The sequence below is a fragment of the Rhinopithecus roxellana genome, chromosome 10 (genome assembly GCF_007565055.1).
Source record: "Rhinopithecus roxellana isolate Shanxi Qingling chromosome 10, ASM756505v1, whole genome shotgun sequence".
Taxonomy (NCBI): domain Eukaryota; kingdom Metazoa; phylum Chordata; class Mammalia; order Primates; family Cercopithecidae; genus Rhinopithecus; species Rhinopithecus roxellana.
The window spans coordinates 118,210,754-118,234,625 of NC_044558.1; the positions used below are offsets into that span (position 1 = coordinate 118,210,754).

A 23,872-nucleotide genomic window follows, 5' to 3' on the forward strand; every position below is an offset into this window, starting at 1 on the left:
TCCATGATGGTTTTCCTTGGAATACTGGCCTGAAAGCAAGGCTAACTACATAACTTGCTGAGACCAGTGCAAAATAAAAACACAGCTCTTTGTTGAAAAAGCAGAAAAAAAAAAGTACCCTTAAAGTTGTTAAAATATAAAACCTTTTCCATTATTCTTTCTTCTCTTTTGACTTATTATAGCTTATTATTTAACATCATTCTAAGTAAAGAAAAATTAAAATTTTAAATTATTAGCATAAATTTTGCTGTTCATTTTTATATTGTGTGATACCAGTTTTGAATGCAAATGCAAGAGCATATGCAGAATTACTGAAATGACACAATTTCTATTTTGCGGCTTGTATATGCATATGTATTTTGTTCTTTCCACAAGAGAGGAAAGGCTGGCCTGTTTTTATTTCCCTTCTTGATATATGCACATTCTACCAATACTCTCTATCTCTGGCTTATTGATGAGTAAGAAGGACTGAAAGCAGAAGAAACTATGGCTTGAGCCATCTTCCCCTTTCCTTCCATGTCTTTTTCTGCAAAAGTAGCTAATACAGGGAAGTCACATGGGTAAGAAATCGTATCATAGAATTCCCAGATTGCCAACATTTCTTAGAATTCCCTTGCTTTCTTTTTCTGTTCAAGGTACACTCTGGTTCAGACAGAAAGTGTGGGCTCTTGGGACTGTCAGCATCCTCAGCTCACTCAGTTTTAAATGTTATCTCATACTCACTTTCCAGCTTGCTCATCTTGCCTGCTTCATGGGACCACCTGAATTGTGTTTATGGGGCACCACAAACACTCTATGAGAGTAGGGTGGCAAGAAATGGCAGACACATATATTGCGCCTGTCTTCGTTCATGTGCATGCTCCATTGTCTCATGGGACTCCACTTGCAAAACACAAATCGTACAATAAAATTACTGAGAGTTTCAAGTTGATGACACTAGAGCATTAAACCAATCAAGTAGCCCCTTGAGCACAGACTCTGGGTGACTCTGTAGGTCTTACATGCATGAAGCTGGCCCTGCCTGGGCGATGTTAAGAGGTGGGCTCTAGGAGGAAGATTCTACAAGTCAAACTATGAAAACTTCCTCTAGATCTCTTATCACACTTAACCACTTTCCAACTTTCTCTCACAGACTTTGTCTCACCACTGGGCTCTTTCAACAGCCATTTGAAAGTCTTCAACTCGATCAGGCTTTGAGAAGCAAAGCACAGCCTGTCATGGTGGCTCACATCTGTAATCCCAGCACTTTTGGAGACTGAGGCACGTGGATTCCCTGAGGTCAGGAGTTCGAGACCACCCTGGCCAACATGGCGAAATGCCATCTCTACCAAAAATACAAAAATGAGCTGGACATTGTGGCGTGCACCTGTAATCCCAGCTACTTGGGAGGCTGAGGCAGGAGAATCGCTTGAACTTGGGAGCAAAGGTTGCAGTTAGCTGAGATTGCACCACTGCACTCCAGCCTGGGCAACAGAGTGAGACTCCATCCCCTCAAAAAAAAAAAAAAAAAAAAAAAAGCAAAGGAAGAGAAACCTCAGGCCATTATCTCAGCTATTCAGAATTACACCTGGCCTCAATAATTGTACATATCTTTCCAGTGGCCAAACTTCCACCTCACACGCTGGTTTTATGCCCTGTTCTGATTCATACGTAACTCTCACACCCCATCTGAGTCCATACCTTAGTGGAGGTACTTTTAGTATAGTCCATACTTAAGTTTAGTACCCTAGAAAAAGATTTTAATGATAGAAAGAAATACAGTTGCTTAACACTCTATTCTTTGCCTTGTGTGCATTTTCCTTTTGTTTTTATTCAATATTCAGCAAGCACTGGCCAAGGAGCTTCTGCTACGAGGGTGATCTCTTTTAGGAGTGAGAATACACAAAAGTAAAGATGTCGTATCTCTGACCTCGAGACAGCCATGGTCTGCTGCCTTCTGACACTGACACTTTGTACTAAATGTGTAATTTAAATTAAAAAATGTTCCAGGCGGCTCCCTCATTTTGCTCCTTTTTATCCCAGCAGTGTGGTTTCTGAGATAAATGTGAGGGCAGGTGCCCTAGGGCCATTTTCCTAGATTAGCCCTCCATGCTCTCTCTTTAAGAAGTGATTTTTTAACACAAACTGTACCCTATATTTAAGTAAATAAGGTACTCTCCTTAATCCTGAATGTTTGGCCAACATTTGCAAAACTCTCTAACTATGGCTTTCTAACTTATTTCCAGATTTAACCTCAAAGAATTACACAAGGTTTCAAGTGTGTGTGGCTTCTATTTCCCTTAACTCCGAGTCAACCATTTCGCTGCATTGAACTTCTCTTATCTTGCATTTTTAACTCCTTTTCTTTAGAGCATTCTTTTTTTGTTTGTTCCAGAAACACTTTATTTTTTTTAAATCGTTTTAACTGACACAATCACTGTGCATGTTTATGGAGTAGTGATGTTTCCATACATACAATGTATAGTGATCAGATCAGGGTACTTAGCATATTCATCAGCTCAAACATTTATCATTTCTTTGTGTTGGGAATATTCAATCCCCTCTTTTAAGCTATTTGAAGCTGCATGTTATTGTTAACTATGGTCCTCCTACAGTGTTATAGAACATTAGCATTTATTCCTTCTGTCTAACTTTTTATCCTTTAACAAATCTCTCCCGATTCCCCTGACTTTAGAGCACGTTTTTATCTCAGTGCCGAGGGTGGTGAGCACTTACTTCCACTTCTAAATCTGAATTTGCAAAAGATCAGCCATGAACAGTTATAGGTCTGTAGACACTTTAATATCACTACTGAGGTGACAGTTCCATTTTAAAGATGGTGGATTGGAAAATTATAGTTAAAATTACACTCTTTCCTGAAGTGGTGATGAAATTAGTGATGGGAGAAGGAAGAAATTACTCTTTGTTTAAAATCGCTTTGTCTGTGATTTGGGAAATGGGATTATCATCAATTCTGCTTAATAATGGACAAAGTTCTATTTATTTATTTATTTATTTATTTATTTATTGAGAGACAGAGTCTGACTCTATCAGGCTGGAGTGCAGTCACCTGAATCTCAGCTCCCTGCATCCTCTGCCTCCTGGGTTCAAGCAATTCTCTTGCCTCAGCCACCCGAGTAGCTGGGACTACAGGCATGTGCCACTGTGTCCAGCTAATTTTTGTATTTTTTGGTACAGATGAGGTTTCACCATGTTGGTCAGGTTGGTCTCAAATTCCTAGCTTGAAGCTATCGACCCACTTCAGCCTCCCAAAGTGCTGGAATTACAGGTGTGAGCCAGTGTGCCCGGCCACAAAGTTCTATGTATTACTTATTAGTCATACATCCATTCATGCATTCATCTATTATTTCAATAGTTTCTTACAGTTTTACCCTATGTCAGTTACTGTACTAAGCTCTGAGAATACAACAGTAAAAAAGACATGGCCCCTGCCCTCTAGGCAGTCCTCACAATGCAAAGGTAATGTAATACAAGAAGAATATGGGAAAGGCAGCAAATCTGTTCACGAGGAAGATTAGGGAAGATGGTGTTTTTTGGTTTTCTACAGAGATGAGGTCTTGCCATGTTGCCCAAACTGGTCTTAAACTCCTGGGCTCAGGCATTCCTCCTGCCTTGGCCTCTTAGAGTGCTGGGATTACAGGCCTGAATCACTGCACTGGACATTAGGGAAGATGTTCTGAAACAAACAAACAAACAAACAAAATAGCTTGGTATCTTGATCACTGGTTTTCAAATTTTAGGGAACTCTTTAATTCTGTAGCTGTAAAGCAGCCAAGAATCTTCATGTTACACAAGTATCACAGGTGATTCTAATGCAGAGATCTTCAGAGTACTCTTCAAAAAAAAACGTATCTTGCCTGCATTGTTTTCCTGTATGTGTTATTCCTGAAAACCAAAATGCAGTATTAATTATTTTCTTTTTGCAATGAGAAGCACAATTTGATAACTGCATTACAGATAAATCCATCATTCACTTTTATTTTTCTCCCATAAAAAGAGTGTGAGATTTTTGTCATGATATTCAATAATCATTTGTTGAGCTATCAAAGGGTTTGCCTCAAGACCCACCATTACTATGAAGATTTGAGCCATGCTAATGGTCAAAAATATTTTTGTAGAAAAGAGTCATGCATTTTGAGAATGTAGAAATGGATATATAAGAGAATGCATATACTTGTAATAAATAAACAGTATATAGATTTAGAGCACATTCACTTTAACAGAAAATTTCACTCCATTTCCTTTGCTTAGTAATTATTTTCTAAAGATGTAGGTGTTTAGTAACATGTTAAAGAAATAGTTTTTAAAACACTTAAGCTGACATTTTTGAATTAACGTTTTATTAGAACACAATCTAATTTATAAATCTGAACCATGAAGGACCCACCAGATAATTATAGTCTTATAGGCGCTTCAAATCTACCTTAATGGTATTGTATCAACCAATCAACCAGGGACCATGTTTAAATTTTTAAACAGCCATTAAATAATTAAACAGCATAACAAATTATGTTTTGGATAACTGTCATAGCCTAATTTTTTGAGCATTCTTTATATAAAAAAAAAAAAAAAAACTATAAATGGTTCATTAGAGGTAATTCTGAAGCCAAAAAATGCTAATGCAAGTCACATGGAAATCCTAAAAGGAACTTGGCATGAAACAGGGAAGGAACTTGCTGCTGGAAATAGCAGATTAAACAAAAAGTCAATCAATGTGGCTATAACTGAAGCATATGTACTTAGACATAGCAGACTTTTATGGTAAACACACTAATGGTCTAACTTTCTCGGTTCACATCAATTTTATATGCTTTCATAAATGCCTTTGTTTAACCAATTTTATGATCAATTAAACTATACCTTGCTGTGCCATGAATAAAAAGAGTACTTTGTGACTTTTAAAACACCAGGCCAAGTGCTGCAGAAAAAAAATATTAATCTTTGCATCCTATTTCCTATCTTTGTTGACACAAATTCCTTTGTCCTACAACTGAAAGAAAACTGTTAGATGTTTTATAGTGATTGCTACTGTGCCTGTTTCGTGGTACATTTTTTCCTGAGATGTGTTTGAGAAATGTTAAGGTGGTGCTTATTATTTCCTTCTTGGATTCCATTATTCTGTGTTCCAAGTAACATTACGTATTCATTAAATCCCAACATTTATGTGATGAAGATGTTATCACATTCTCTGCAGTGCTTGTTCTTTCTTAGTGTTCAAAAAATACTGTTTTTCCATTTACATGACTTTAATTAAATCCCACATAATAAAATCATCTTTGGCTGAGAGGGTATAATGGCAAAATTCCTATAATCGCACAAGAATATACATTTTATATGGCAGGCCTAACTGTACTTTTTAGGAAATAAGATGTTCTGGGGTTCTTTATTTTGAGGTTGAGCCAGATGGGAACATGGCCCAAGGAATCTAGAAAGAATTAAATCTGAAATGCTTAATCAGCTTCAAGTCTGTTTATCAGCATTGCAGCTCAACTGAAAAATAAACCCTAGTTGTAGGAACGTGAAATTTATTACACCAGTTCAATCAAAACAGTTGCTTAATTCAGTGACTATTTCAGTTAAATCATTTATTTGACTGGGTTAGAAGGCAGAGATTGAAGCAATAGGTGTCAGTGAACTTGGTTTCTGGTTCCAGCTGCCACTACCAGTTGTGTGGCTTTGGGAAAAGCCTGTCACCTCTCTGTGCCTCTGTTTTCATAAAATGAGAGGAATGACATCCAGTAATCCCTAACATCTCTCCTAGATGGAAAATTCAATAAGTCATTTAAAGCTGTTATTCTATTAGCATCATTAAAAGGCAAATCAGAAAAGAGGATATGGAGTAAGGACATCAAAGACCTTTGACTGTTGACATGGATCTACTCCTTCTGGTATAAAATAATTGACTTATCCCAGACCACAAAGCTTACTCATTCATGGGTTGAAATCTTCGCAACATCCTCAGGTTAGGGATGAAATGAAACCTACTCCAATCTTCCTAAACCAAATACACAAGACCTCATAGTCTAGCTGTTCTAAAACATTAGATTCATACCTGGGAGCGCACCAGTGCTGTAGCCTCTTCCTCCCTGGGAGTACTGCAAAGGTAAACAAAAAGTAAACAAGAGAAATGGAGGATATGGGAGGGTGAGGGGAAATGCAGGAGTGTAGCTCTAATTACCATCTGCAAATGTGCATATATCTGCAGATGCCAGGGTCTGTGAATTCAAAGTCTCCATAACCAATCAACCAAAAGGAGAACATTTTCACACATAACATGTGAAAACTATATTACACTTACATTTTTAGCTTGTCTCACTATATATATACACACACACATATACATATGAATTTAACAAAATGAGTTGTAATCTTCAGAATGTGACTATGGTTGCTTCAATAAATGCTAAACATAGAAATTTTAGGGCTAGGTTCATCTCTAATTTCATCCCAGAGGGCTACTGATATTAATATTTTCTGCACGGTATTAACATGGAGTAGAACTCTAAAATATTTCCTTGTGGAAAATGAATATTTTAAAGATCCAGCCCATTCAGTGCAACCATCATTTCCATCATAACTGATTTTCCTTTAGACTGTATATAGGTCTTGAAGCCTTAGAAATATCACAAGGTTGTTCACAGAGCAGAGATTCCATATTCAACATATACTAGACTGAAATCCAAACTGGATTTTGAAATGTAACATTTCAAAACCAGAAGCAAATAAAAACATCATATTATTCACAGAAGGATTTCTCAGAGGGCGAGATGATAAAGAGGAGATGTCCTGGGTGGTTTTACTCCCAGTTTTAATATAAACTCTGTAAACTTGGGAAATTAACTAAATTTCAAGGAGCTCAATTCTGTCATCTGTAAAATGGGTACAATACTTTCCCTTCCTGAAAACAAAAGTAGTGTTGAGATCAAGAGAGCAAATTGATGTGAAATATAATGCCTAGCCCACCCATTTTAGACCATGCTTTACTAAATTGTGGTGTTCACCTGGCTTGGTTTATTCATATCAACACTGTTATTAAAATTGGCACTTGGGGGTTCAATTATTTTAGGTGTTATTAACAGCAACTGAAGGAGGTTTTTTAAAGATATGGATGATTGACAGTGTATATACCATAGAATGAAAACAAGAAACAGTTCACCCTAAGTTAATTATGTAACAAATAAGTGTAGTTCTGGTGTTAGCATTCAATTTCTCCTCATTGGAGAGTTGGCCATTTCTCTGCCTTATGGGATCTGGAACCCTTCTCTTTCCATCTCCCAATTTTGCATATCTCTTAGTGTTTGGCCTCTGTGTTTCCTATAATTACCAGACTGGTTGGAATGGTTAGTTCCCTATATCTGGCCATTTGCACTTTACAGATAATTTCTGGATTCCATGGAATTTGCATTGGCAAGTTCCACATTCCTGGTGTCCTTTGGGAAACTCTGGAATGCTGGTTCTTTCCTATCGGGAATGGAGTTTCTGCTGAATGTGCTTCCTGTTTTACTTGGTTTTTGTTTTTGTGATTATTATGTGTTAAAGGTTGTATGGGATTCCCTTGGATGAAAATATGTACCACCTCTGAGGTGTTTTATTGTGAGGAACATTTAACCTGTCTCTCTATCCTTCCCTGTCTGGTACTGCATTTCCCTACACTGATTTGTGAAAATAATGGGGGTTGGATAGGCCCATTTTGGGCAAGAAAAGAAAATCATTGACTTCGGTGACTTGATAATGGTTCCTCTGTTACACCAAATTTATGGAATCCAGGGTACTTCCTGAATCCCTTCTTCATGACCATTATCATTATAACTGTCATTTATTAAGTATCTTCTGTGTTCCAAGTACTTCAAAGCTGTAATCTCATAGAATCTTCATAAAGATTCTGCTACTGGCAGGTCTTTGTTCTTAGAGGTCCCAAGATGGTGGCAGGCCACTCTCAAGATGGTGGCAGGCCACTCGCAAGATGGCAGCAAGCCTTTTGTTCTCTGACTTGGGGTTCTTGGCCTCACGGATTCCAAGGAATGGAACCTTGGGCCCATGCGGTGAGTGTTACTGCTCTATTAGAAGCTGTGGGTCACAGAAGAGAACCGTGGAACTGGCAACTTGTGTTCAGTTCGATTAGGACAAACCCGGGCATTTAGCCATGCAGGAACAATGGTGAGCCTCTATCCCGATCGGGAGCAGCAACAGGTGTCTCCCTGGATCAGAAGCACAGTGGACACCCTGCCAGATCCAGAGGCATGGAAGTCAGCAGCGGGTCTCCGATGGTGGCGATCAACAGTGGTGGATGGCGAGCGAAAGCTCAGCTCGAGCTGGAACAAACACGGACCAGAAGACTGTGCAGTTGCAAGATTTAATAGAATGAAAACAGAGCTCCCATACAATGGGAGGGGACCCAAAGGAGGTTGCCACTGCTGGCTCGAATGCCTGAGTTTATATCCCAATCATTATCCCTCCCCCTGTGCTCTCAGGTGATAGATGATTGACTATTTCTTTACCTCTTGCTTTTAGCCTAATTTATATTTTAGTGAGCTCTCTTTACTACCTGATTGGTTGGGTATGAGCTGAGTTACAAGCCCCGTGTTTAAAGGTGGGTGGGGTCACCTTCCCCAGCTAGGCTTAGGAATTCTTAGTCAGCATAGGAAATCCAGCTAGTCCTGTCTCTCAATTCCACAAAGTATCTTATCTTACAGATGTGAAAATGCACACATAAAGAGATAACTTCCCTAAAGTGACACAGGTAGGTGTGGTCAGGACCGTGTTTTAATCCCAGTGTTATCTGCTTGGGCCAAAGCCCTTGATTTAATCACAGGCCTCCATCATGCCCCTTGTCCACTACAACTGTAACCACTCAGGACTCAAATGCTTGACTATTTAATGTCTATTTTTATGGCAGTTTTTTTGGGGGGGAGGGGCAAAGTTAAAAGTTTTCTTTTTTTTTTTTTTGACGGAGTCTTATTCTGTCACCCAAGCTGGAGTGCAGTGGCCAGATCTCAGCTCACTGCAAGCTCCGCCTCCCAGGTTCATGCCATTCTCCTGCCTCAGCCTCCCGAGTAGCCGGGACTACAGGCGCCCGCCACCTCGCCCGGCTAGTTTTTTGTATTTTTTAGTAGAGACGGGGTTTCACCGTGTTAGCCAGATGGTCTCGATCTCCTGACCTTGTGATCCGCCCGCCTCGGCCTCCCAAAGTGCTGGGATTACAGGCTTGAGCCACCGCGCCCGGCCCAGTTAAAGGTTTTAATTAAAGTTCAATTAAGTTTTATTTCCAAAATGTACACTTGCCTTTGGTCACATCTTTTTAGCAATACAGTAACAGAGTCTTCCATTTAATTCCTTAAAAAAATGTTAAAACATTATGTGTTCTTAGCATCATACATTCTGAGTGACAAGCAGCATTAAAGGGCATTTAGTTGATGTCTAAATTTCCTCTGCAACATCTAACAAGGCTCACCTCTGTTTGAACAAAGCATCTCATTCCCTCCTCGGAAAGTAGGGGCTGTAATACTGAGTGTCTGGTTACAAGGCAAAAAATGTTAGTATTAGATTGGCAAGGTAGGTGTTGGCCCAGCCAAGTCATATGGAATCAATATCTGGACATGTGACTTAGTTACTAGGATTAGTGTTGAAAAATTTATTTTGTCTTTCCCTCATCTGTTGAGAGTGTTAGCCACTAAAATATAGGAATGTAAACTTGCATCAGAGTTTTCAATTCCACTGTTTGCATTCTTCCCCCAAGGGGAAAGAGTCTACCTTGCACTGGCAGGATTCCAAAAGATGGAGCTTTTCCAAAAGACATTATTGAGCCTTTATTGATGATTAGCAATGATAACAAGCTAATGTTTCTTTACATACTGTCAGGCACTGTGTTAAGCACTTTTAAGGTATTCTTTTACTTACTCCAGTGAAAGGGAAATACCACCTACGGATGTGATGAGGACTAAATGAGATAAGACAGAGCAATTAAAACCATGCCTGTCTGGGTACACCGTAAGCCTCAGTGACTACAGCCATGATTATCATCAGTGACTATACTTCCTTACTCTTAAAGCAGAGGCAGGAGCAAGCTGGTGGAATCGCCCTCAATATTAACTCACATTTTTTACCTGATACCATTTCCAATCTTCTGTGAAATCCTATCCAGACCCTGTACTGACTCCCCTGGTAATTTCAACAAGAAATATTCTACCTTTCACTGCCGATCTGTTTTGGTAGAGGCTAATCTGTAGTCTGAGCACAAATGAAAGGGAATCCACCAGCAATCATAAAGAGTGAGCCTGGCCCATCATGATCAGAGACCAGCCCCTAACATGTTGACACAACGGCTGAACTACTTGAACACTGGAATGAACAAGTTGCAACAACTCCTGCAAGTCTCAGGGACTAATGTACAGACAATGACGTGCATTTCGCTAACAGAGTCCAGATAATATATTGCAGGAAAACCCGTGGGCCAGTCCACAACACTCAGCATTAATTTGTTTACCCAAAAATTAGAGGAAGGAGAACTTGGTGATTTGCAAAAAAAGAAGTTTTGGTGAAGTTTTGGTAACAAGCTTAACCTTGGTGTGCAATTTTCCTTATTGAATTGCCGAATTTCTACCCACCACTGATCTTAATTTATACTAATGCTTCCTTCTGTCTCATCTCCAGCATGGGAAATGGGAAGAGGGTGGTCTCTGCCTTAACGTGGTAAGAAGAATATCCGCAGGTAGTAGGTAATCTTTAAATTACAGTGTGTGATACTGGGAATTGAATATAAGCAAATAAATAAGCTCATTACTTTTCCAGATTTCAATCAACTGTGTATTTGTAAAAATGCTTTCAGATAGCAACATTTTGAGTGATAAAGGGATTGAAATATACCTAAAAGAAAACCTTTCATAATGGGTTAGCAAATTTCAAGATTATCTAGGGCAGTCTGCATGGCCCTCAGATCATAGTGGATTAGTAATTTCTTGTGCAGAAACTGTCAAAAAAAACAGGAGGAAATCAGATGCATATCTAGAAACTTATAGAAATTGGGAATAACAGGAAAAGGAAACCTTGACTTCCTACTAGGTATATGAGGCATTTAATTTAAAACTTTATTTACTTTTTAAAAATTAACACAATACATGTTCACAATTCTAAAAACGCAAATACAATAACAAAACTTTTAATATAAACTTCTTACCCTCTCATTCCCAATTCCATTCCTTACTTTCAAACATTTCAGCAGTTTCTTCTATTTATTTCCATATTTGTATATTTTATATATATATATATAGCTATTTCTTGATTATTTTGAAAATTTATTGACCACTGAATAATGGCCTCCTCCAGGTAAAATGAGGATATCTTTCTTTCACATCAACTCCTGTCCCCATAGGCTGAATGTGATTATATAAAAATTTCTAGTTAAATCAGTAGAACTAGGACAGGCCACAAAGGCTCTTCCAGGCCAAGAACTTGGAGAGAATAATGATTTTTTTTTTTTTTTTTTTGGCTAAAGTTGTGTATCCTTGGAATTACTATCAAAGCAGCAAACATGCAATGCAAAAGATCCACCTAAGCATCAGGCTATACATGTATCACCCCTGGCTCTTGGTACCTCCCTTGGTTCCTCTCCCAAGGTGCAGCCTGGGTTCAAGGTCCTGGCAGTCCACACATTGTGAGGACTCCTCTAGATCAGACCCAGCAAGGCTGTGAGGTCATTGCTGTTGAGCTGGCCTTGGTGATGGTGATAAGCATTAGTACCACGCCAGCACTCCAGAGCTAATACACTGTTAGTATATATTGATTGGGCTATAATGTACAGTTTTAAAATTCTGTCTAAATTTTTTTAAATCTATACATTTTAAAAAAAAGAATTCTTCTTTATGTTGATTTCCCTAATACTACAAATAATATAAGGACAACAATGAATCTTGGTACTACTTATGTAATTTAATCATTAAAAGCTACATGTAGATCTAGTATCGTGACACCAGAAATTTTCTGAAGAATTTTTTTTTTTTTTTAATTTGAGACAAGGTCTCACTCTGTTGCCCAGGCTAGAGTATGCAATAGCACAATCACAGCTCACTGCAGCCTTGAATTCTTGGGCTCATGTAATCCTCCCATCTCAGCCTCCCAAGTAGCTAGGACTACAAGTAGGCACTACCATGCCCAGCTAATTTCTAAATTTTTTGTAGAGAAGAGGTCTCGCTATGTTGTCCAGGCTAGTCTTGAACTTCTGGCCTCAAGACAGTCTATTATCTATCTATCTATCTATCCATCTATCTAGTGGAGACAGAGTCTCACTATGTTGCCCAGTTTGGTCACAAGCTCCTGGCCTCAAACAATCCCCTCGCTTTGGTCTACCAAAATGCTGGGATTACAGGCATGGGCCACTGTGCCTAACTTAAAAAAAAAAAAAAAAAAAAAAAAGAGAGAGAGACTGTTTTAGAGCAGTTTTAGGTTCATAGCAATACTGGATGAAAGGTACAGAAATTTTCCATATACCTCCTTCCCCTACACATGCATAGCTTCCCCTATCATCAATATCTCCCACCAGAGTGGTACATTTGTTAAAACTGATGAACCTACACTGGCACATCATGATCCAAAGTCCATAGTTTACATTGGGTTTCACTCCTAGTGTTGTGCAGTCTATGGGTTTAGATAAATGTATGACATACATCCATCATTACAGTATCATACAGAGAAATTTCACTGCCCTAGAAATCCTCTGTGATCCAGCGATGCTCTTATTATGTTTTTCCACAAAACTGCCTACAATCTTCTTTAAAGCTGTATTTTAAATAGTTAATGAATTTGACATTTCTGACAACCTGTATTGACTTTTTCTCTGTTGATCATAAAAGCCATAATATTTTTACTGAGAAAATACTCTCATATGTGCTGAGGTATTTTGTAACTGCAGAGTCAATTCTGTTCAATGAAGGATATTCTTAAGGGAGTTATTGAATTGTATAAATATTTTGGTCTAGTTATTTTAAAGGTACTATATCATACCCTTTATTCAGAGTGCCTCCTTTTTTTTCAAATACATTTTAGGAGACACAAAACATTGAATAAGTTTTTTCTATCTGCGATTATTTTAATATTTTGCCAATTTCGACCCTGCAAAAATTATAGCCTTCTTAGTTTTATTTTATTCTCACATGTAATATAAATCACCATTTTAAAGTGGAGGTCCTTGAAAAGATTTTTCTTGCAAGTTGAGATATTTAAAAACACAATTACAGAATTTCAAAATTAAATTTTGTTCACCAGGCAAGGTACCATTGTTTAATTTGTTCTGTTTCTTCCTTGTTTTTGTAGGAATAAATTATGTCTTTCTATCTGAAAAATTTGTTTTTAATAACTATAATCACTAAATAGTTCGAGAACGTTTGGTGCTCCATTTCTTTTGAATATTTTGATTAAAGTTTTTCTAAACTATTTTTGAAAACTTAGAGTTCTCATTTTGGTATCATTAAATTTAGACTTCTCATTTGATATCATTATTTTAAAAAGTTCTTCAAAGGCTTAAATATTTATAAAATCTAATTTAAGATAAGCAACAAAGAGAGAAAATAGATACTTCCAGAATATAATTTTTTGTTTAACTTTCTTAACATCAGCTTCATATAAACAAATATGTTATGGTTCACTTCAAATATATATATATTTATGTATATATAACTACTTAATTTATATTAAACTGCTTAATATATATTATATATAAATATATATTATAAATATATAAACTACATATATGTATATATATGTGCTCAGACCACAGATATGTAACTATATATAAATATATAAACTACTTAATAGATGTATGTTAAACTACTTGTAAGTTTTGACAACTATAGCTTTGATTTTCCTGCTGCTTATTTAAAAGCAACTATGGATTATGTATGCACTGTGATATGCTTTGGCTCTGTGTCTCCACCCAAATCTTATCTTGAATTGTAAGTCAAGAATCGGGGTTTGAGAACCTCCACCTAGATTTCAGAACATATATGGAAATGCCTGGATGCCCAGGCAGAAGTGTGCTGCAGGGGTCAGGCCCTCATGGAGAACCTCTGCTAGGGCAGTGCAGAAGGGAAATGTGGAGTCAGAGCCCCAACACAGAGTTCCTACTGGTGCGCCACCTAGTGAAGCTGTAAGAAGAGGGCCAACGTCCTCCAGACCTCAAAATGGTAGATCCACTGACAGCTCTCACTGTACACCTGGAAAAGCCACAGACACTCAATGTCAGCTCATGAAAGCAACCAGGAGGATGGCTATACCCTGCAAAGCCACCAGGGCAGAGCTGCCCAAGACTGTGGGAACCTAACTCTTACATCAGTGTGACCTGGATGTGAGACGGAGTGAAAGGAGATCATTTTGGAGCTTTAAAATTTGACTTCCCCACGGGATTTTGGACTTACATGTGCTCTGTAATCCCTTTGTTGTGGCCAACTTCTCCCATTTGGAGCAGCTGTATTCACCCAATACCTGCACCTCCATTGTATCTAGGAAGTAACCAGCTTGCTTTTGATGTTACAGGTTCATAGGCAGAAGGGACTTGCCTTGTTTCAGATGAGACTTTGGACTGTGGACTTTTGGGTTAATGCTGAAATGAGTTAAGACTTTGGGGGACTGTTGGGAAGAATGATTGGTTTTGGAATATAAGGAAATGAGATTTGGAGAGGCCAGGGGTGAAATAATATGGTTTAGCTCTGTGTCCCCACCCAAATCTCATCTTGAATTGTACTCCCATAATTCCCATGTGTTATGGGAGGGAGCCTGTGGAAGATAATTTGAGTCATGGAGGTGGTTTCCCCCATATTGTTCTCATGGTAGTGAATAAGTCTCGTGAGATCTGATGGTTATATCAGGTGTTTCCACTTTTGCATCTTCCTCATTTTTATGATTGCCAACACCATGTAAGAAGTGTCTTTTGCCTCCCGTCATGATTCTGATGCCTCCCCAGTCATGCAGAACTGTGAGTCCAATGAAACCTCTTTTTCTTTTCAGTCTCGGGTGTGTCTTTATCAGCAGCATGAAAATGTACTAATGCACACTATAACTAATTCCAAGTAAATTATTGCTCTATGAGTTCCATTATTTGTTTTGCCAAATGTCGTATCACATTATTACTGCAGAAGCAAAATTGTATCTTCAGTGTGGAACCTTTTAATTGATTTTACAATAATATTCCTAATAATATTTGGCATTTTGCCTATAATATTATAAAATGCAATTGCAAATGCTTCATTTTGATTGCATGAAAGAAACCTTTCTATTATTGGAATTCACTAATTTTTGTTTAACATTCAATGATATTGATATAAAATTGGCATAATTGAACTCTAGGAAGTTTGTATTCTGCTAATGAAGCGAAGCCAGTACTTAAAAAGCCTTTCATCTTTAACATGTATAAAAAAGATTTGAAATTATAAATGAGCAAAATTAACTTAGTAGTCATTTGATCGAAATGAAAAGTCATGCATCATGGAGTGATACGCAAATGCACTTTCTTTAGTTGCACATGCTAAATTGTCATCTTCAGGTATGGTTTGGTTTAATTAATAACTTTTGAAATAGATGCTGGTATTTACTAGGTTTGTGTCTTCTGGCTGTCATGTGATTAATGGTATTACTATGGCTTCTATGATAAGAAAAAAAAAGGTGATAGTGTGGATTAGTGTTCAGTCCACATTTACTTTCTCCCCTGATTGATGTTGGATTATTCATATGACATGCTTTAGCCAATGGAATGTTGGCAAACCTGACAGGAGTCAAATCTTTACATGTTATGTGATCTCACTTGTTTGCATTCTCCTATAATCTTCCATGAAAAGATCATGACAGGCTGGGCATGGTGGCTCACACTGGTAATGCTAGCAATTAGGGAGGCCAAGGTGGGCTGATCGCTTGAGCCCAGGAGTTCAAGACCAGCCTGGGCAACATGGTGAAACCCTGTCTCTACAAAAAATACAAAAATTGGCCAGGCATGTTGGCCTGCACCTGTAGTCCCAGCTACTTGGGAGGCTGAGGTGGGAGGATCACCTGAGCCCAGGAAGATGAGTCTGCAGTGAGCCAAGATTATACCACTGCATTCCAGCCTAGGCAACAGAGTGAGACCCTGTCTCAAAAATAAATAAATAAATAAATAAATAAATAAATAAATAAATAAATAAATAACCTGGCTGATTCCTTTCTCAGTCGGCCAAATCTCAATCTGCAGACTCTTGAGGATAAATATAAATGCCTGTTTGCAAAGCCACCGTGTTTCAAAATGGTTTATACACAACATTCTGGTGACAGTGCTAATACAGATGGGAAATGTTGACAAACATTTTATGCAAGTTAGCTATTCATCCTCTCAAGTTTTCTGAAAAATGGAAATTAAGCACATCATTTTTAATTAAACATAAACTTTTCTTAGTTTAGTTGTCTAGGGCTAAAAGAGCTTATTGCAAAATAAAATAAAAACATATTATCTAACAACAAGATAAATAGTTTTAGATTTCTGAAATAAACTAAATGACAAAACCACTGTAGAAAATGTATTAAGACCATTCTTTATGTGCTCTCCACATAAGTGCAGACTCTATTGCCCACACATATTTGGCCTACCCTTAACCTATATTTTGCACATTCCCACTGCCTTACCTTCTGGGGACTTCACACATCTTGCAGAAACAGAACAACTAGGTGGTACACGATGGCTAGCAGAGCCCTGGCATTCAATATTACCTCTGACTAAAAAATGTGACTGTCAGAATGCATTTCCTTTTCTTGTCAGCAAGAAATGCTGTCCTCTGAAGGAAAAAAATAGTTATATTGCATCAAAAAGGGTAAAGGCAGCAGGATCACTTGAGGTCAGGAGTTTAAGACCAGCCTGGCAACATAGAGAGACCTCGTCTCTACTGAATGAATGAATGAATGAATGAATGAATGAATGAATAAATAAATAAATAAATAAATAAATAAATAAAATAAAGCAGGCATGGTGATGCATACCTGTAGTCTTAGCTACTCAGGAGGTTGAGGCAGGAGGATGGCTTTAGCCCCGGAGTTTGAGGTTACAGACAGCTACGATCATACCACTGCACTCCAGCTTGGGCAACAGATTAAGACCTTGTCTCAAAAAAAAAAAATTAAAGACAAAAATTTAAAAAAGAAAGGGCAAGGAAGAGAAAGATGGGTTAATTGCTGATGGTCGTTCAGGTTTAACCATGTATTAAAGTGAGTATACTGCTTATTACAAATGCATCTCATGTGCTTTAGATGAAACTTTCAGCAGCAGCTGCAACTACAAAACAGAGGCCTATAAAACCATCATGGATGATTTTAATGCAATTAATAATCGTAATTTGATTAGACACAGACGTATCTGGGGCTATCATTGAGCCTACCATGCTGATAAGAGCTGATAAATACTAGACAAATAAAAAGGCAAATATGATTCTAGAACAAGTATATATTGGGATCATCCCAGGCAAACCATGATGGATGGTCAACCTAGTTAATGTGACCTGTTTTTTTCTCTCTGGACACCTTTAGAATCTTATCTTTGGCTGTGGTGATCCAGATGGTCATGATAATATGCTTGGTGCATATCTTGTTTTTGTTTGTTCTTTTATGTAAGGCCTCATGATCATCATTTTAAAAATTATTTGATAAATTCCTTCCCTCTGTTTTTTCTGGTCCCTCTAGGATTCATCCTTGTCATAACTCATGGATATTCTTGGACTGATCCTCAGATTTTCTTTTCTTTCCTAACGTTTTCATATGCTTATACTGTTTTACTTTCTGGGAGATCTTCTCGATTTTATTTTGCAAATGTTTAATTGAATGTTTTAGTTCAACTAGCATATTTTAAATTTCCTATGTTCATTCCTGTTTTGATGATTGCATTTTTATAAAGCATTCTTTCTCTCTCTGAGGACATTAATTATGATGTTGTAAAGATTTTTTTCTACTTTCTGCACTATTTCTGTATTCTATGATTTCCTTTTTCTCTGTTTATTTGGTTTGGTTCCTTATGTTTCTCTCTCAAACTTCTGGAGGTATCTGTTGTCTCTCTGAATCTGTGAGGGACTAAATAGCTACCTGGACATACTCTGTGTGTGAAAGAGGATTTTAACCTGTCAATTTTACAGCAGGCTAATCTGGCAGGGATCCAGTATTTTGCTCTGGGAAACCAAATTTTCAATATCTATAGATACTTTTTCTTGGATAGGATGCTCTAATTTCCCACCTAAGCAGTATAATCTTCATGTCTAGCATCTTGAAATACTCTCAAAGAAGGAGGTTCATTTTTACTCTTCCATGTACCAACCTTTATGTAATGCTTCATTCTTGCACCATTTTACGGGAAGACATCACATTTACCCTCCTGTGCCTCATCTCTCTGACTCCGGATTCTCTTATAAGGTATTCAGAAAATGAGCATTGTACCTCTTGCAGAGTGAGTAAGGAATAGTCACTTGAAGTTTAGGGGTAAAGGAAAGGATTTGGTAACTGATTGGTTCTTAAGCAGATTTTCAACAAGCTTCCAGTATTGCCTGCTGTAGTACCTAATGCTTCTAATGTCTGAGCCTCTCCAAGTTTTGCAATATGAATTAACTACTCCTTGTTAGGTTTATCATCTATTTTCTAAAGTTTCAGCTCTTTCCCTATTTTAATCAGTATCATGGTCACAGTTTAAATCAGTTATTACCCTTCCAGTTTCTAAAATTAGATTGGCAGCTATAATTTGTTTTTTTCTCATTTCCCCCCTTCGTTATGGATTTATAGATTATTTATTCTTTTAATTTAACTGTGGTGAGGGTTTGGGAGGGAGCAAAGATAAATGAACATGCTCACTCTGCCATGTTTAAGGGGAAGTTCGTGCTAGCCTACTGCATTTAATCATTAGCGAGGTTGCCAGATTTAGCTAATAAGAATACAGGAGGTCTCAGTATAATTGTTTTCTATTGCTGCCATAACAAATTTCCACAAATTTAGTGGCTTAAGCACAACACACTTTATTCTCTTACAGTTCTGGAGGTCAGAAGTCCAAAATCAGTTTCACTGGACTCAAGGGGAGGTATTTGCAATGCTGGTTTTTTTAGGAGGTGCTGAGAGGAGAATTCATCTCCTTGGCTTTTCCAGCTTCTAGGGACCACCTGCATTCTTTGGCTTATGGCCCCTTGCCCCATCTTCAAAGAGTATCATTGTAATCTCTGCTTCTATCATCACATCATCTTCTATGACTCCTCCTGCAACTTCCATCTCATAAAGACACATTTGGGCCCACCAGACAATTTCGAATAATATCCCCATTGCAAGATCCTTAGCTTAATCATTTCTACAAGTCCATTTGGCCATGTAAAGTAACATTTATAGGTTCTGGGGATTAGACACAGACATATTTGGGGCTATTATTGAGCCTACCATGCTCAGTTAAACTGGAATTTCAGATAAATGACAAATATACATGGGGCATAATTATACTAAAAATTCTTCTTTTTATGAAATTTAAATTTAACTGGATATAGTATTTTATTTGAAAAAACTGTGCTTAGAACAAACTTACAGAATAGTTGATATTTACAGTTTAGTTGTAAAAAAGTTGACATTGGAAAGGTTAAATAACATGTTCAAGTTCACACATATTTTAGTGGTAGGAGAACGTTTTAAAGCTAAATCTGTTTGACCTCAAAGTTCATGCTTATTTCATCCATCTTTTCTTTGTTTCTTCCTGTATTTCTTTTTTTCTCTCTCTCTCCCTCCCTTCTTTCCTTCTTTCATTTTTTAAATTATACTTGCTGTAAACTGAATGCTTGTGTCCCTTCAAATTCATATGTTGAATCCTAACCCTCAATGTGATGGTGTTTGAAGGTAGGGTCCTTGGGAGGTGATTAGGTCATGGGAATGGAGACCTCATGATGGGATTAGTGACCTTATAAAAGAGATCCCAGAGAGCACCCCTCAACCCTCCTGCCATGTGAAGTTGCAACAAGAATACTAAAATTTCTTATATTAAAATTATTAGGATCTCATGTGTTCTGGTGATTTCTATTGTGTATATCAGAGGCAGCAAATATGTTCTGTACTAGATAGTAAGTAATTTCAGCTTCGTGTGCCTAACAGTTTGTTGCATTTACTCAGCTCTTCATTTTATACTAGAAAACGGCTATAGATAATATATAAGCAAATTAGAGAAGCTGTGTTCCAGTAAAACTTTATTTAGAAAACGGGCAGTTGGCTGGATTTGACCTGAGGGCTATAGTTTGTTGACCCCTAATTTATATGCGGATTGTCCTTAAATTTCTACCACATTTTCTAACATTTCTCTTTAATCGTATAGTTATATTTCTAACATTAGCACCTTAAGCCTAAAAGATCTAAAACAAAAATCGGAATATCTTTCTAAATCAGATGCTGTACTACCAAATCTATTTGTCTTATAATTTCTCTTTCACCTTTTGTTCTCCAAAGTGCATTTCTCTTCTTTGCTTTCCAACTCTTCCAATTAGTTCTTAACTTTCTTGTTTCTACTTTTAAGATATGTTTCATATCTGTCTTTTCCCTACATTTCCTTTGTTACTGTCTTAATTCAGGTTTTCATTAACTTGTCTGGACTCTTACTGTGGTCTCATACGTAGCATCTCTACTTCTGTAACCTTTCTGGTTCTTCATAGCTACCCCTGCCTGTTTAATCTTCCCATAGCACAGGATTGAACATAACACTTCTTAGCGCAGGAGACATTATAAGCTCCGATTGTCCCAAAGCAATGGTCGAAGTCTTTCATAATCTGGATCCACTCAACTGTACCAAATATTATTTCTCATTTGACTGCCTTATAAGCCCAATTCCAGCTGAAGTAGACAACTTACTTTATCTTTTACATAAACCCCGTGCTTTCCATTCTTCCCACCTTGTATATTTTCTTGTATTATTTGCCTATTTGTCTAGAACTGCACTGGCCAATATGGTAGGTATTAGTCATACAGTTTCTCAGTAGAATTAGCTACATTTCAGGTGCCCAGTAGCTACCTCATGAACTCACTAGTATGGTAGATACTAGCCAGATGTAGCTACTGGAAAGATAAGATCCCCTTCTAGACAGAGAAGATATAGAACACTTTTTTTTTTTTTTTTTAAACAGAGCCTCCCTCTGTTGCCTAGGCTGGAGTGCAGTGGTACAATCTTGGCTCACTGTAACTTCTGCATCCTAGGATCAACTGATTCTCCAGCCTTAGCCTCCTGAGTAGCTGGGAACATAGGCATGTGCCACCATGCCTGGCTAATTTTTGTATTTTTAGTAAAGACAAAGTTTCACCATGTTGGCCAGGCTGTTCCCGAAACTGCCGGACTCAAACAATCTGCCCATCTCAGCCTCCCAAAGTGCTGGGATTACAGGCATGAGCCACTGCACCTGGCAGACCATTTTCATTACTGTAGAAAGTTTTATTCAACAGCACTGCCCTAGAACTTCCTGTTCACATTGCCTCACGTTCAGTCCTCAAGAGAATCAATATGATTTCTCTTGCCTAGAAATACTACCCCTATTTCTGGTGTGCCACCACCCCTTTCTGTCATGGCATTTTATTGATGTTGGTCTTACGGTGTTACTACCTCCCATTCTGGAACAGAGTGACTTAAAAATGTGCTATGCTCTGTATAGACTGCTATTTTCATTTGTTTCTTTATTAAATTTCTTTGTTAACAATTAATCCCAATCCCTGTATAGTAGGTATTCAAGAAATAATGACAAGCCTCATTGAAATATTCTTTAAAGTTTTGTAAATATGAAAACATTTTTCTAACAAAGAGCAATGACTTTGCTTCATAAATTTACCAGTTGGAATTAGCATGAAATTTGGGATGGGGAAACTGTTTGTAGGAATATTATATTTTAGAAAGCCTAATGATAAATCATGATTTCCATCAATTTATTTTCATTGGTTTTGGGAGGCAGCATAGTGTAATGAAAAGAAGATGGATGTGGGTACCAGACTACCCTACTTCAGAATCCCGTTTCATCAATTACTGACCAGCTTAGCCAAGTGACTTAATTTCTCAGAGCCTCATGGAGGTGGTAATAGCTACCTGCATTAGTTGAAACTCCTTGATAGCAAATGGTAGAAATAGAATCAAACTACCTTTTTTAAAGAACAAAATGTTAATAGACTCATGTAACTGAAGGAGTCTTCAACATGACTGGATCCAGTTGCTCAATTAATGTTATAGCTCCATTTTCAGGCAAACTCTTGATGCATAATAGTCAGATGGCCACTAGCAGTTGCAGGATCATATGCTCTTTACAACTCAGGATCCAAGAGGAACAAAAGAGCTTTCCCTTAACTCTAGCGGCATCCCAGGGGGTACTGTCATTGATCTGTCTTTAGTCAGGAACATCACTGAATCAACTGTGGCTAGGATATGAGTGGTCAGATAAGCCAAGCCTGGATCAAATTGATATGAGAGGGGGCAGGGAAGTGCTGGGTAAAGAAGGGCGGGGTCCCTGGCGAGGGCTCCACCCTTGGGCCTGTGCCCACGGACCTAAATGAGGACAGGCATTTCTGTTTTCATACTCAAAAAGTTGTCTTTTGGCCAGCCACATCCCCCATCCTGTGCCCATAAAAACCCAAGACCCGAGCGGACACACACACAAGTGGTTGGATGTCGAGAGGGGCAGAAGAACACATCAGCAGACACCAGCAGGCCAGTGATGGTGGAATGATGCATACGCCGAGGAGAATATGGCTGCAGGCAGCTGGAGGAGACTCCAGCCCCTGGGCAGTCTAACTCCAGGGGAACACCACCTTCCCACTCCATCCCCCTTCTGGCATCCCATTTATCGTACTTGGAGCTACCTTCATCACCGAATAAAATCTTATGCTCAACCTCCAAGCCCACATGTGATCCGATTTTTCTGGTACACTAGGGCAAGAACCTGGGATACAGAAAACCTCTGTCCTTCCGATAAGGCAGAGGATCTAATTGAGCTGATTAACATAAGCCGCCTACAGATGGCAAAGCTGAAGAGTACCCTGTAACCCATGCCCACTGGGTCTTCAGGAACTGTAAACACTCAACCCGAGACGCTGCTGTGGGGTTGGAGCCCAAAAATGCTCCCTAGGACCTGCCTGTCTGCATGTACCCACTAAGGGTTTAAGCAGATGGGCACTGAAGAAGCCATGCCCCTGTCGCATGCCCCATGAGGGGAATAAGGTGACTATTCCCATTTCAAAATGACCATGCTGAGGCCTTGGGTAAAGGGAACAGTCAGGCCCATCCAGCTCTGTGAATGATAAGAATTGCTATAGAATTGAGGCTGGCTGTTTCTGTAAAGAAAGGAACACAGGACAATATAAACAGGTTATGTCCTCTAATTTAAGAGGTGCTACATTGCACTGCTCCAGAGGACACTCTTACTGTATTCAATGTGAACAGTGTCTCCTTGAGTTGGTCAACATATAGGTTTGGAGGCCTGCTGGAGATGGGCAACATATAGGGTCTCTCTCTGTTATAGATTTGTAGTGATGGTTAAATGGTATAATACAGATAAAATGCCAAGCAATTAGTAGATACTCAAAAAAACCTTTTTATATTTTGCACCAGTCTTTTCCACTTAAACTGAGAAAAAGGCATATTATTCAATGCTGATTAAGGTCTGGATTAGACCACTCCAGATTTACTAGCACTTGTTCTGAAATAATAGAGAAAGAAATTAAAGTTTCTTCTATTTCACCTTATATAACATTTTACAGTCAATGCGAAGGGTCATGACTCTAATAAGATTAAATAGTTTACAGATGGTCCTGCATTTAACTATTAGTACCTCTAGAAATACCATATTAATCCAAAACTGCTTTATAAATGTGTTATAATTCAAATACTATGGTAGATGGA

The 23,872-nt window shown here is 38.1% G+C and overlaps 1 long non-coding RNA gene across 1 annotated transcript in view; it reads right to left on the reverse strand.

Moving 5' to 3' along the window:
- Positions 1-3,620: 3,620 nt before the first annotated feature.
- LOC115900079 overlaps positions 3,621-23,872 on the reverse strand; it is a 28,567-nt gene continuing 8,315 nt past the window's right edge. The window contains exons 3-4 of the long non-coding RNA XR_004059758.1: positions 6,053-6,095; positions 3,621-3,885 (exon numbers count right to left, since the gene is read on the reverse strand). This is a non-coding gene — a long non-coding RNA (uncharacterized LOC115900079). The remainder of the gene's footprint in view (positions 3,886-6,052; positions 6,096-23,872) is intronic.